This window comes from Petaurus breviceps, unplaced genomic scaffold (genome assembly GCF_028583685.1).
Source record: "Petaurus breviceps papuanus isolate PSGF00001 unplaced genomic scaffold, PetGlider_PUasm1.0 103, whole genome shotgun sequence".
NCBI lineage: Eukaryota > Metazoa > Chordata > Mammalia > Diprotodontia > Petauridae > Petaurus > Petaurus breviceps.
The window spans coordinates 6035970-6052120 of record NW_027185588.1 but is presented as its reverse complement, the minus strand read 5'-3'; the positions used below and the strand labels follow the sequence as shown (position 1 = coordinate 6052120).

Below are 16151 nucleotides of genomic sequence, written 5' to 3'. Positions count from 1 at the left end.
AACTAGGATTGGTTCTGTTCCTTTTAAAAGGCAAAAAGGGAAAGGAAGGCAAAAAGAGGAAAGAAGGAATACCAGGATGGAACTTGCTAATTCTTATTATTGGAGTGCTTGACAAAGAGAGCATACAAACATGGAGGAAGGTAATGAAAGAGACCAACTGAACCCCATTCTTATCTGAAAAGGACAAAGGAGGATTGGATAGTTTGATATAGAAATTTATTAATCTAAACAGGAAAATAAGAGGAGATGGGAGGGATATTAATAGGAAGAATAATATCAAGGAGGGAATAGTCACAAGAAAAGCAAGGGGGGATTAAAAAGAGGTGGAAGAGGGGAGAAAAAAAATATTAGAATCTAAGGGAGTACCTTAGATCACCTCTTAGACAATGGGGAATGGCTGAACAAATTGTACATAAATATAATGGAATATTTTTCAGTAAGAAATGACAAAAGAGTCAATTTCACAGAGTGGTGGACCACATGAACTGACACAGAATGAAATGAGCAGAACCAGAACAATTTAAACAGCAACCACAGTAAAAAAAAAAAAACCAATTCTGAAAGACTTAAGATCTCTGACCAAAGCACTGACCAACCACATCTTCAGAGGACCTATGATGAAGCATGTTACCCACCACCTGATAGATGAGTGATGGACATAAAGGACAGATGCACACTTTTTTGGACATGACCACTACTGCTAGTGTTTTGCTTGACTAAGCTTATTTGTAACAAGGTTCCCCCCCCCCCTTTCTCTGGCTTAACGGGGGATGGGAGAGAGCAAGAGTTAGCAGTAGTGATGCAAAAAAAAGAGAGAGAGAAGCATTAAAACATTTTTTAAACATATACAGAAGAGAACAGAAGGAAGTTTAGAAGGAAACAGACAAGGATAACAGTTTGTGAAGTAATATATAAAGTTTATATTTATATGTGCATATATATTAAAAACTCATGTGGAATGGAGGTTTACAGTTTAATATAGAATCCTCTTTTTGTAATCTACTGAGTTTATGGAAAATGCACCTTTTGATGTTTTAGTTCAGGATAAAGAATTTTTTTTTTTTTAAGAAAAGAAGGAAAGAGGTGTTTACAAATAAGACCTGGAAGAATATTGAATCTCTCTGCCTCCTCAAAGTATTCTCACCCCTTTGCCAAGGCCTGTCTTGTTTCTATCTTTATAACATCTTTCCTATACATCCCCTTCTCTCCTCTAACCCTTGTGCAGACCTTAATCATTTTACACTTGGGCCATTGCAATAGCCTTCAGGTTGGTCTCCCTACCACCACTCCAACCCCTCTTACAGGGAACTGTTTAGAATCTGATATTCCTAAAATGCAAATCTTTCTATTCAATCAACTCTAGTGTCTCCCCATTAGCTCCAGGATCAAATAGAAAGTCCTCTGGCTTTCAAAACCCTTTATAACCTGGCACTTTCCCACCTTTCCAGCGTTCTGATATTTTACTCCTCTCTTCCCACTCTGCCATCCAGTGGTCCTACAGACCCAGTAATGCTGGTCTCTCTGCTGTTCTTCACACAAGACACTACATCCTGATCTGAACGTTTTCTCTGGTTTTCACCTATGCCTAGAATTCCATCTCTTTCTCTGGCTCTCTGTCTCTTTTTCTTTCTTTGTCTCTCTCTTTCTCTGTCCCTGTCCCTCTTTCTCTCTCTCTCTGTCTCTCTTTCTCTTTCTCTCTCATCTTTGATTTCCTTCCAGTTTCAGCTAAACCTCCACCCTTTCCCAGTCCTCCTGAATCTTAGGGCCTTCCCTCTGAGTCTGTCTCCAATTGGTCCTGTCTGATTCTTGTTTATCCATAATTTGCATGTTGTTTCCTCCATTAGGCTATGAGCTGGAGAGGAGAGACTTCTTTTTTCTCCTTTCTTTGTATCACCCCAGCCCTTAGCTCAGTGCCTAGCACACAGTAGGCCCTTAACAACTGCTAGCTGACTTGATTTGGTAGGTGAATGCTTGTGATACTCTCTCCTGAGGCCAATCAGAACGAGACAATTGAAGGCTAGAGAAGGCTGGAGGGTACAAGAAGCTGAATGTTCTTACAATTTTCAGTGGCTTGGGCCAGTGACCCACCTTCCCCAGGGGACCTGTGACCAAGCCAGGCTAGACTCCATCTTGTCTGACCGACTGCCATTTCTTGCTGAGCATCTTTGAACAGAAGGCATGAGGGTTGTTGACCTCAAAGTTTGCTTAAAGGAGGCAAACAGACTAGGGGATATACATTTATATCATTTATTCCGTTAAAGCTAGCAGATATGTGCTGCCCGGAGCCAAAACATACGTTCTGACTGCCTGATACAACATTTTTATATATTTTAGGACAATCCCAGGATGTCTGTGTCCTTCAGATTTATGATCTCCATATGTTTTTAGAAAGGAAGTTTCTTAGTTAAATAAGTTTGTAAATACAAACTGACAAGACAATTAACAAAGTAGTGTCAGTTGGAAATTGCAATCCCAGGATATCTGAGCTTTTCCCCCATATGGCATATGTCCCCAAGAGAAGCCTCACTATTCTGATTGTAGGCATCCTGTCACAAACAAGAATACTCATTGTCAATCTTATCTGGTCTTACTGACACACAAAAGGGCATTTTTAGAGCAAAGCAAAGCAATCTGATTGATTAGTTCAGGCTTTGGCTTTTATTAAGGTCCAAAAATGATACCAAATGATTATCAGGACCAGGGAGAAGGGAGGAGCTGAGGAAGTGATAGTGAGAAAAGAGTCAGGATCGGATCAGAGACTATTGCGGACCAATGGGACAAATACAAGCAAATGTGTTGAAGGGAGACTTCCAGGCAGGGATTCTTAACCTGGTGTTCATGAGCTTGTTTTGTTTTATTAAAAATATTTTAATAACTATATTTCAGCATAATCGCTCTCCTTTGCAATCCCGGGTATTTTATTTTGTGCACTTAATATTATTCCAGGAAGGGTTTGGTAGGCTTCATCGGTTTGCTAAAGGGGGCCAGGACACAGAAAAGGTTAAGAACTCGCTTAAGGATCTGCTGGGGTCTCTGTGGCTTCTACCCTTTAACTGGAGATTAGCTCCCAAGCCAGGTTCCCATACCTTGTTAAAAAGGCTGAGTTCTTTTTTTTTCCCTCACCCCTCCAAAGTCTGGAAGGTATGATGGGGAAAGAAGGTAAAAGATACCTAGTATCCTCTCAGGGCTAGTATACTGCCACCTGTATGTGAAAGTCTGTTCTTTTTAGATGCTAATTTGGTTTTCTATTACTCAAAGCTGTTTTCTTTTATTGTAACTTATGAGTTTGAGAATGAAAAGGGAGAATTCACTCTTAAAAAGGGCAAAAAACATTTTAAGCTGAGGGGTAGCTGGGAGAATGGGGAGGGAAGAGCCAGTGAAAGACACTAAGTTTGATAATATTAAATAATTTTCTATAATGCATATGCTTAAACACAAGTTGATACATGAATACCCATGGTCCTTCCTACCTTGTTTTGAAACTGGTATTAGAAGAACCTCTGACGGCACTGGGAAGCCTTTGCCTGAGAGTCTAGAGGAAGTCAGAGTTTGTGGTCATTGTAGCCTGAGGTCATATCCTTTGACCTGCGTTATAAAAGCAGGGGAGGTTTTCTGCAGTTGTTGCTTCTGCAAGAGCTAGTGAGAAGAGAGGTCCCTAGAAATATCAAAGCATCTTTGTTTTTCTCAGGCTCTTTCCCATTCAACAGTGCCCTTAGCTCAGGGGGCTTTAATAATGGCAGGGAATGTTGTAGGAAACAGTGAATGTGATGGGTACACAGAAGCATGGAAAGGCTTATCTGAATCTGCCAGATGCAGTAGTTCTAGCAGAACCTAGAAAAATAATATACGCAATGTAAATGGACACAACCAAATAATTAAAGTGGAATGCATTGAAATAATAGTGGTCAAGCTTGACCCCAAGTTAAAGGTATGTATACAAGTGCATCTCCCCTTCTCTCTTTGCAGAGATGGGATACCAGGGATGTGGAACACTGAACATAATATTAGATTTGGTCAAAGTGGTAGTTTAGTTGAACTGGGGTTTTTTTCTCTCATTTTTATTCTTTGTTATAAAGGATGCTCTCTGGGAAGGGGATGAGTGAGGAAAATGTTGGTGTTAGAAAAAATTAATGGGGTGGATAGGTGGCACAGTGAATAGAACACCGGCCCTGGAGTCAAGAGAACTTGAGTTCAAATCCGGCCTCAGACACAACACAAAAAAACTAGCCATGTGACCTTGGGCAAGTCACTTAACCCCAATTGCCCTCCAAAAAACAAAAAAAAGAAAAAATTAAAGATATCTACAACCCAGAGGTAGTAAGTGACAACATTGTAAAGAAAAATAACTTTGGAAGACTTGTTCTCTAACTCTGATGGATGCAATGTCATACTTCAGTTCCAAAGGACCAGTGACCAGGCCTGTTACCATTTTTTCACATGTCTATATATGACTTTGATTTCTTTGCCTAAAAATTGCCTATTCATGGGAGGCCAGGTGGCTCAGTGAGTAAGAGCACTGGCTCCAGTGTCGGGATGACCGGGATCAAATCCGGGCTCAGATACTCAGCACCACACCCAGAAATAATAACTGGCCATGTAACCTTGAGCAAGTTACTTAACCCCGATTGCTTAAAAAAAAATTGCCTATTCATATCCTTTGACCATTTATCAATTGGGGAATGACTTATATTCTTATAAATTTGACAAAGTTCTCTATGTATTTGAGATATGAGATCTTTATCTGAGAAAATGCCCATAAATTTTTTCCCCAATTTTCTGCTTTCCTTCTAATCTTAGCTATATTAGTTTTATTTCTAGAAATCCTTTTAAATTTAATTCAATAAAATTATTCATTGGGGCACTAGGTGGAGCAGTGAATAGAGCACCAGCTCTGGAGTCAGGAGGACCTGAATTCAAATCTGACCTCAGACACTTAACACAAAAACTAGCAGTGTGACCTTGGGTAAGTCACTTAATCCCAATTGCCCTCCAAAAAGCAAAACAAAATAAAATAATCCATTTTATATCTCACAATTCTCTCTATCTCTTGTTTATTCATAAATTCTTTTTCTATCCATAAATCTGATAGGTAATATGTTCCTTGGTGTAATGGCAAGCAGAGAAGTAGTTCACACCTTGTTTCAGTTCAAGTTTCTTTTGAACCTTGTATCAAATCCGTTAAAAAACAGAAGTGTGAACCCCACAACTTGTGAACCCTAGAACTCATGAACTCCTGAAACAGGAAGGGGAGGAGCTAATGACCATATATAAGGAGAAGCCCAGGCTAGAGACAGCAGACCTGATAAGAGGACTCTTGTGGTAGCAGAGTCAAGAAGGAGAAAACTTGTGGTATCCCTGTTCTATTTGTCTGCTCTGTCTGTGTTGATGTTTGTTTGTGATACTTTGTACAGAAGCCCTGGGACCTTACTGGAAGCCCTGAAAGAGGATTTTCTGGTTGTACGTTTACAGAAGTCCTGGAAGAGGGTTTTGGAGGTCCTGGGACTTTACTCACGATTTGTGCTGACCTCTTGGACCTTGTTTGTGGGTCTCTGTTGATTTCTATGTTGATTTGTGTTGAGTTCTCAGACCTTGTTGGTGGGTCTGAGTTGATTTCACAGGCAGATAGTGAATTGATGATGGTGCTGACACTGTGAACTTTAATATGGAACTGGAACTGGATTAAGAACTGGACAAGGAGTTGGACAAGGAACTGGGAGCTGCCTGCCTTTGAACCCAGGTGACAGTTGGACCTGGGACCATGGAAGAGGAACCATGGAAGCTTAGAGACAGTCTTAAGTCAAGCTGAAAGAAAACTTTACTTGGATACTGTGTATATACTGAGAAGATTATGATTTACTGTGACCTAGGAGTGGAGAACTTTGACTTTTGTACTTTGTGATTGAATTAAGGATTTTGTGATTGACTAAATGGATGTACTTTGTTTAAAACTATGTGACCACTTTGGTAAAAACTATGTGGCCATTTTAATGATAAGTTGTTGAGTTATGACAGGGTGAATGCTGTAGTTTGATTTTCTGTGATAAGTTATAACATTGTGAATGCTGTATTTTGATTTTTTATGAATGTTTTGCTCTGAATTGTTGTTGAATAAATAGAGGGCTCACTATACTATATAATCAGCAGCCCTGTAAGCAGCAGCCTTCTGGAAAGCTGCTCATGCATGGCTTTACACTTGGTCTTCTAATTTATTTAAGATAGCTTCCTTTATGTCTAGGTCATGTATTCATTCTGACCTTCTCTTGGCAAATGGTATAAGAAATTGGTCTATACCTAGTTTCTGCTATACTGCTTTCTAGTTTTCTCAATAAAATTTTTTTTAACCAAACAGTGAATACTTATCCTGAGGACTTAAATCTTTACATTTATCAAGCACAAGATTTCTATAATCATTTACTACTGTGTATTGTATATCTACTCTATCCCACTGATCCATCATTCTTTTCTTAGCCAGTACCAGACAGTTTTGATAATTACTGCCTTATAATACAGTTTAGGATCTGGCACTGCTAGATGTTCTTCCTTTACATTTTTTTATTTCATTAATTCCTTTGGTATTGTTGACCTTTGTTTTTCCAAATGAATTTTGTTATTATTTTTTCTATATCAATGGAATATTTTTGGGTAATTTAATTGAAATGGCACTGAATAAGTATATTAATTTAGGTAGAATTGTCATTTTAATTATATTGGCTCAGCCAACTCATGAACAATAAATATTTCTCCAATTAGTCTGGTTTTATTTGTATAAAAATGTTTTATAATTATATTCATATAGTTACTAGTCTTTTCTTGGCAGGCATATTCACAGGTATTTTCTATTATCTATGGTTATTTTCTTTAAGGACTTTGTTGGTGATATATAGAAATACTGATGATTTATGTGGGTTTATTTTATATCTTGTTACTTTGCTAAAATTATTATTTCTATTAGCTTTTTAGTTAAATCTCTAGGATTTTCCAGGCATACCATTATATCATCTACAAAAAGAGATAATTTTATTACTTTATTGCCCATTCTGATTCTTTTAATTTCCTTTTCTTGTCTTATTGCTATTGTATATTGCATTTCTAGTACAATACTGAATAATATTGATGATAATAGGCATCCTTGTTTCACTTCTGATCTTTTAGGGAAAGTTTCTAACTTATCCTCATTACAGATAATGCTTGCTAATGGTTTTAGGTAGATGTTTCATATCATTTATATCTATGCTTTCATGTATTTTTTAATAGGAATGGATGTTGTATTTTGTCAAAAACTTTTTCTGCATGTATCAATATAATCATGTGCTTTCTGTTACTTTTGTTATTGATGTGATCAATCATGCTAATTTAGTTGTTCTTTAAATGTTTTATACAATTCACTGGTAGAGCCATCTGGTCCTGATGTTTTTTTCTTAGGAAGTTCATTTATAACCTCTTCCATTTCTTTTTCTATTTTGCCCTATTATATGCCAATAAATTTAACAATTTATATGAAATGCCTCTTGTGCCAAGCTCCTCACGGTACCCGGTCTTCGGTGCCGCTGGACTCAGCACTTCCCTCAACCAGCCTTCTTATCCGCAACCATTCAAGATGCCTGAGGAAGTACAGCATGGAGAGGAGGTGGTGGAGACCATTGCCTTCCAGGCAGAGATTGCCCAGCTTATGTCCTTGATCATCAACACCTTCTATTCTAATAAGGAAATCTTCCTTCGAGAGATCATTTCCAATGCCTCTGATGCCCTGGATAAGATCCATTATGAGAGTTTGACAGATCCTTCCAAATTGGACAGTGGTAAAGAACTAAAGATTGACATCATCCCCAACCCTTAGGAGTGTACTCTGACTTTGGTGGATACTGGCATTGGCATGACAAAAGATGATTTGATCAATAACTTGGGGACCATTGCCAAGTCTGGCACCAAGGCTTTCATGGAGGCTTTGCAGGCTGGAGCAGACATCTCCATGATTGGTCAGTCTGGTGTGGGTTTCTATTCTGCTTACTTGGTGGCAGAGAAAGTAGTTGTCATCACCAAGCATAATGATGATGAACAGTATGCCTGGGAGTCTTCTGCTGGTGGCTCTTTCACAGTCCATGCTGACCATGGTGAGCCTATTGGTAGGGGCACCAAGGTGATCTTACATCTGAAAGAAGACCAGACAGAGTATCTGGCAGACAGGAGGGTCAAGGAGGTTGTGAAGAAGCACTCTCAATTCATTGGCTATCCCATCACACTTTATCTGGAGAAAGAATGAGAGGATGAAATCAGTGATGATGAGACAGAGGAAGACAGAGAAAGAAGAGGAAGAACCAGCTAAAGATGAGGAGAAACCCAAGATTGAAGATGTAGGATCTGATGAAGATGAAGGCAAGGACAAGAAGAAGAAAACCAAGAAGATCAAGGAGAAATACACTGATCAGGAAGAGCTGAACAAGACTAAGCCCATCTGGACACGTAACGCTGATGACATCAGTCAAGAGGAATATGGTGAGTTTTATAAGAGCCTCACCAATGATTAGGAAGATCACTTGGCAGTAAAGCATTTCTCTGTGTAAGATCAGCTGGAATTCAGAGCTCTGCTCTTCATCCCCCGCCGGGCTCCTTTTGATCTCTTTGAAAACAAGAAGAAGAAGAACATCATTAAGCTGTATGTAGAGCATGTGTTCATCATGAACAGTTGTGATGGGCTTATTCCTGAGTATCTTAATTTTATCCAAGGTGTGGTAGACTCTGAGGATCTGCCCCTCAACATTTCCAGAGAGATGCTGCAACAGAGTAAGATTTTGAAGGTCATCCATAAGAATATTGTCAAGAAGTGTCTAGAGCTCTTCTCGGAACTGGCAGAAGACAAAGAAAACTACAAAAAGTTCTATGAGGCCTTTTCGAAAAATCTGAAGCTTGGAATCCATGAGGACTCAACCAACAGGCGCCGTCTATCTGAACTGTTATGTTATCTTACATCTCAGTCAGGAGATGAGATGACTTCCTTGTCTGAATATGTATCTGGAATGTAGGAAACCCAGAAATGCATCTACTATATCCCTGGTGAGAGCAAAGAACAAGTGGCCAACTCTGCTTTTGTGGAATGGGTACGGAAACGTGGTTTTGAAATGGTATACATGACAGAACCCATTGATGAGCACTGCGAGCAGCAGCTAAAGGAATTTGATGGGACGACCCTTGTCACTGTTACTAAGGAAGGGTTCGAACTTCCAGAGGATGAAGAAAAGAAGAAAAAAATGGAGGAGAGCAAGGCAAAGTTTGAGAACTTGTGCAAGCTAATGAAGGAAATTCTGGATAAGAAGGTTGAGAAAGTGACAATCTCCAGTCAGCTGGTGTCTTCACCCTGCTGCATTGTGACTAGCACATATGGCCGGATGGCCAACATGGAACACATCATGAAGGCCCAGGCATTGAGAGACAACTCCACAATGGGTTACATGATGGCCAAGAAGCACCTGGAAATAAACCCAGATCACTCCATTGTGGAGACTCTCAGGCAAAAGACTGAGGCTGACAAGAACAATAAGGCTGTGAAAGACCTGGTAGTGCTGCTTTTTGAGACAGCTCTGCTGTCTTCAGGTTTCTCCCTTGAAGATCCCCAGACTCACTCAAATAGAATTTACTGCATGATTAAGCTAGGTCTTGGCATAGATGAGGATTAGGTGACAGCAGAAGAACCCAGTGCTGCTGTTCCTGATGAAATCCCTCCACTTGAAGGAGATGAAGATGCATCCTGCATGGAGGAGGTAGATTAGAGGAACCTCTGCATCAGACCCCCACCCTCTGTATAGTTCCTTGTGTTTTCCCACAGCAGCAGTTAGAGGCCGTATCCTTGCCTGGCTCCATCTGCCAATGTCTAGTATTTTTTTTCCCTCCTGTTTTCCAGTGTATTTCCTGTGTTCCAGAGGGTCCCTGTTCCCCCTCTCCTGATCTTGGGGAGTAGGATGTCGTGTATTGTGGGCTGTTAATGTTTATTTTGTTCTGAAATTAAAGAATGCAGAATAAAGAGAATGCAGTTTTTACACAGAAAAAAACCCAATTTATATGAAATGGAAGAATCCTTACAAAAACATAAACTGCCCAGATAAACAGAAGAGGGACCATATATTCTGGCATATAATAGGTCAAAATAATGCCTAGTAATTGCTTTAATTTCATTTTGATTAGTGGCGTATTCACCCTTTTCATTTTTATATTGGTGATTTAGTGTTCTCTTTTAAAAAAATTATATTAACTAATGGTTTATTTATTTTATTAGTTTTTTTTTCATAAAACCAACCCCTCACTTTATTTATTAATTCAATAGTTTTCTTGCATTCAGTTTTATTAATCTCACCTTCATTTTCAGGATTTCCATTGGTGTTTAATTGGGGATTTTTCATTTGTTCCTTTTTCAGTTTTTAAATTTTGTACCTAACTCATTATTCTATGTGCTCTATTTTACTGATGTAAACATTTAGAGATTTAAATTTTCCCAGTTACTGCTTTTGCTGATTCCCCTAAATTTTTCTATGTTGTCTCATTATTTTCATTCTCTTCAATAATTTTTTTTCTATGACTTGTTCTTTATTTTTAATTTTATTTATTTATTAATTTTTAGTCCAATATATGGTCAATTTTTGTAAAGGTGCCATATATCTCTGAGAAGGTACATTTTTTCTATTCCCATTCAATACTTTCCAGATGTCTATCATATTTAGCTTATCTAAGATTCTATTAATCTCCTTGACTTCTTTCTTATTTTTTTGGTTAGATTTTTCTAGTACTGAGAGGGAAATTTGAAATTTCCCACTATTATAGTTTTGCTATCTATTTCCACTTGTAATTCATTTACCTTTTCCTTTAAAAATTTGAATGCTACAGCATTTGATGCATACATGTTTAATATTGATATTACTTTATTCTCTATGGTATTTTTAAACATAATATCATTTTCTTGCTTATCTCTTTTATTTAAATCTATTTTATCTTTAACTTTTAGATTATAATTACTACCCTTGCTTTTTTCTTTTTCTCTCTTTTTTTATTTTTTAGTTTACATCATTCATTTCCACAAGATTTTGAGTTACAAAATTTCTCCCCAATTTTCCCTACCCACCACCCCAAAACAGCTTTCCCACTGAATATCCCCTCCCTCAATCTGTTCTTTCCCATATCTTCCCCCATTCTCCCTTCGACTTTCCAGTAGGGCACAGTGGATCTCTATGCCCCAGTTCCTGTATGTCTCATTTCCCAGTTACATATAACATATTAATAATAATATGTATATATATTTTTAAACATTTGATTTTAAAACTTTGGATTCCAGATTCTTATCCTTCCTCCCTTGTCATCCACCTTCACTGGAAAGATAAGCACTTCAATATAGGTTGTACATGAGTAACTATGCAAAACATTTCCATAGTGGATATATTGTGGAAAACTGACTATATTTCCCTCTATCCTATCCCACCCCCACTTGTTCTATTCTCTACTTTGATCCTTTCCCTTTGCAAAAGTGGGTGCTTCCAACTTCCCTCCCCCCAGACTGCCCTCCCTTACATTATCTCCCCTTTCCCTCTACTCTCCTGTAGGATGAGATACCCTATTTAGTGTGTATGTCATTCCCTCCCTAAGCCAAATTCAATGAGAATAAGGTTGACTCATTCCCTTTTGCCTTCCTGTTCCTCCTCTCCATTGTAACAATTTTCCCTTGCCTCTTCTATATGAGATAATTTACCCCATTCTGTCTCTCCCCATCTCTTCTCATTATATTCCTCTCTCACCTCTTATTTACAACTTTTAAATATCATCCCTTCCTATTCAATTGGTCCTGTGCTCTCTGTCTATGTTTACCTGTAGACATATATACACACACTCACATATTTATTCATATGCCCATATACCCTCCTATATAGACATATATGTATGTATACATATATACATATACATACATATATATATACACATACATATACACATATATACATTTCTATTCCCTTCAGCTATTCTCATACTGAGAAAAGTTTCATCAGTTACAATTACCATTTTTCCATGTAGGAATATAAGTAGTTCAGCTCTGATAAGTTCCTTATGATTTCTTTTCCCTGTTTACCTTCTCAAGTTTCTCTTGCTTCTTGTATCTGAGTGTCAAATTTTATATTGAACTCTGGTTTTTTCACCAAGAATGCTTTAAAATCCTCTATTCCACTGAATGATCATATTTTCCCCTGAAACATGATACTCAATTTTGCTGGGTAGGTGATTCTTGGTTTTAATCCCAGCTTCTTTGACCTCCTGAATATCATATTCCAAGCCTTTCGATCCCTCAGTGTGGAAGCTGCCAGGTCCTGAGTTATCCTGATTGTGTTTCCACAATATTGAAATTGTTTCTTTCTGGCTGCCTGTAATATTTTCTCCTTGTTTTGGGAACTCCAGAACCTGGCTATAATATTCCTTGGAGTTTTCTTTTTGGGATCTTTTTCAGGAGGTGATCAATGGATTCTTTTGACCTCCATTTTGCCCTCTGGTTCTAAAACATCAGGGCAATTTTCCTTGAGAATTTCTTGAAGGATGATTTCTAGGTTATTTCTTTGATCATGGCTTTCAGGTAGTCCAGTAATTTTTAAATTATTTCTCCTGGATCTATTTTCCAGGTCAGTGGTTTTTCTGATGAGATATTTCACATTGCCTTCTATTCTTTCATTTGTTTGGATCTGTTTAACAGCATCTTGATTTCTCAATAAAGTCACTAGCTTCCATTTGCTCCAATCTAATTCTGAAGGAATGATTCTCTTCAGTGAGCTTTTGAGATTCTTTTTCCATCTGGCAAATTTGGCCTTTTAAGGCATTCTTCTCCTCATTGGCTTTTTGGGCCTCTTTTGCCATTTGAGTTAGTCTATTTTTTAAGGTGTTATTTTCTTCAGTCAGGCTGTTGACTCTCATTTCATAATTTTCTTGCATGGTTCTCATTTCTCTTCCCAAATTTTCCTCCACTTCTCTTATTTGATTTTCAAAATCCTTCTTAAGCTTCTCTATGGCCTGTAAGCAGCTTATTCTTTTGTTGGAAACTTTTGGTCCAGGAGTTCTAACTTTGCTGTCTTCCTCCTGTTTCAATGCTTTGATCCTTTTTGTCCCCAAAATATGAGTGTAAAGTTGGGTTTCTCTGTGTGCTTTGCTTCTTTTGCCTGCTCACATTGCCCCTCAATTGCTTGACTTTTGGGCTTTATGCTACAGTAGAACTCTGCTACCAGAAACGGGAGCTTTATTCGAAGTGCTGGGGTTTTTGCAGCTGCTGAAGGTATTAGTTGGGTGCCCTCTGAAGCCTCCACCTGCTCTGGCAAGCTGGTCACATACCCCAAGACCTCCACCCTAGCCAGCAATCCAGATCCAAGCAGGTTAAAGCAAGAGCAATTACCCTTCACACTGGTTGCTTGGTCCCCCTACACTCTGTAGACCAGGAGCTGAAGCTGCTATGTGGTGGTGGCTATGTGGGCCTCAGCAGCTTCTCCCCTGGGGGGCAATGGTCAGATCACACTCTGAATTCCCAGGTCCCAAAGTCCACACTGCACTGACCTCTCACTTTGTCCTTGGCATCTATGGGTTGATAATTCTGGAAACCACCACAGCTGCTGGTGATCTGAGTCAGGCTGCCCTGGGGCTAAAACCTCGGCTCCTGCAGGTCTGGGGTCAGCTCCCAGAGCACTGTGCTGGCCTCTTCCTGCCAGCCTGCCAGGCTGTCCTCAGTGGGAGGTTAGCTTCTCTGTGTCATTTTGTGGGTTCTGTAGCACCAACATTTGTCTAGAGTAATTTTTTACATGAATTGGGGGAGGTGGGATCCAGAGCTGCACAGAAGTCCTATTTCTACTCTGCCATCTTGACTCCTGTCTCTCTTTTCTACCCTTGCTTTAAAAAAAATTTTTTTTTGGTCTTTTTGGAGGGGGGAAGGAAAGACAATTAGGGTTAAGTGACTTGCCCAAGGTCATACAACTAGTAAGTGTTAAGTATCTGAGGCCAGATTTGAACTCAGGTTCTTCTGACTCAGGGACAGTGCTCTACTGATTGTGCCACCTAGAGGCCCCAAACCCTGCTTTTTTAATGTCAGCTAAAACACAATAAATTCTACTCCAGCCCTTTATTTTTACTCTATGTGTGTCTCTCATTTTTTAATGTGTTTCTTGTAAACATCATATTGTCAGGTTCTTGTTTTTGATCCATTCTGTTATCCATTTCTGTTTATTTTTTTATGTCAATTGGGGTTAAGTGACTTGCCCAAGGTCACATGGCTAGTAAGTGTTAAGTGTCTGAGGCCGGATTTGAACTCAGGTCCTTTTGACTCCAGGGCCAGTGCTCTATTCACTGTGCCACCTAGCCACCCCTATCCATTTTTGTTTTATAGGTGAGTTCATTCCATTCACATGTTGTAATTACTTGTGTTTTTCCCTAAATATTATTTTTCTCACTGTTTATCCTTCTTTTTCTCTGTCTTTTTTTACTCTATTCCTCTTCAGAAATTACTGCCTCCCCTATCCTATCCCCTTGCCTCTTTTATTTCTTAATCCATACACCCTTCTAAGAGTCCCTAACTTATTTAATCCTCTTGCCCTCCTATTTCTCTGTAAATCAAGAAGACTTTTGTACCCTACTAAAGATATATGCTATTTCCTCTTTAACCCAGTTCCAAAAAGACCTACATTTTCAGTCACAGCCAATTAGGGGAGGTTGTTTTGCTTAACTATTCATATCTGAGATAAGGGTTTTATTTTTCTTTCTTTCACTTTCTTTGGAGGGAGGAGAGGAGGGAATTTAGAAATGGGATGATCAAACTTTTAAAACAAAAAAGGAAAGTAAGAAAAAAGGTCATCAAACATCTAAAAATGTATAGAAGACAAAAGAATGAAAGACAGTCAGAAACAGGACACCTTTGGAAAGAACATGGTAAATTAGTTAAGAACTTAAAAGTAAGTTGTTCATAACCCATATTCACAGCTTCATTTATAATCCTTATTTTCTCTTCTAACTTCTTGTGTGGAAATGTTTATTTTATTTGGTGTTGGTTAAGATCAGAATTTTAAAAGTTCAATAAAAATCCTAAAAGTTATCAATAAATTGTTTGAATACAAAGATCAAAGCAAACAAACAGAAAAGAATGATCAATGAAAAAAGTGGCAATAAGACATTTCTTCTCTAAACTACTTCCCTCATTCTACTTCCAAATTCTGTGACAGAAGGTGGTAGAAGAAGGAGCAAGAGAGAAGACAAGGTCTTCAACTGAAGAAGTAAAAAGAATTGTTTGGTTTGAATTGAATGGTATCTTCTTGTGAAGAAGGTCAGAGATAAAATCTGGAGGAGGAGAAATTTGGAAGAAATTTAGCATAAACTGAAAAATAACAATTTGAGCTTAAAGATGGTCATCATAAAATGATGAGATAAAGAATTAGGGGTGCTTGAGACCCCAAAATACCAACCTGCCGGGTCCTGCCAAATGAAGTCTTCTCTCAGCCAAAGAAAAGAAAAATTTATTAAAAGTTTTCCGTATTAGGTAGACTCTTAAGGAGCCTAGGTAACTGTAAGGCTTGTATTAGAAAATTCTATGAAAGGTTGTGGGAGGAATCTAGGGGTAGTCTAGAGGAGGAGTTTGGGGAGTGTCTTCAGGAAGAGTCAATGAGGTCAGACTCCAGTAATGAGTTTTGGGAGGGTGGGAAGTCGCTGGAGACTACCTGGAGATGACAGACAATGGTGGGCTAGGCCAGTTCAAGGGTGTAACAGTTGAGGATGAAGGGTGGAGCTAGCAGGATAATGGAGGGCCAAGCTAGTAACAAAGGTTTGGGCAGAGCCACAATGAAAGACTTATGGCCTCATGAAAATGCCTCATCAAAGGGTAAGATTCAATCAAAGTCCAGGGGGTTCCCAGAGCCTGTACCTCATCAAGCTGAAGAGAAAGAAAGGCTCAGTGTATAATATTTATTCCACTGATGATTCTGAGGTTTCTCCATCATGCATTCAACTTCAATGGAAGTAACTAGAAGACCCACATGGTTGAAGAGCCTTAGAGGTGAAATGAGAGGTTCTTTAGCCATCTACACTGGCATTTGACAATCTGTGACCTCATTTCAGATTTTCTTGGTAGAGATACTGGAGTGGTTTGCTATTTTCTTCTCCAG

At 38.7% G+C, this 16151-nt stretch overlaps 1 pseudogene; it reads left to right on the top strand.

Annotated features, from left to right (window-relative positions):
- Window positions 1-7511: 7511 nt before the first annotated feature.
- Window positions 7512-9847, top strand: LOC138142751 (heat shock protein HSP 90-beta pseudogene; annotated as a pseudogene).
- The last annotated feature ends 6304 nt before the right edge of the window (window positions 9848-16151 follow it).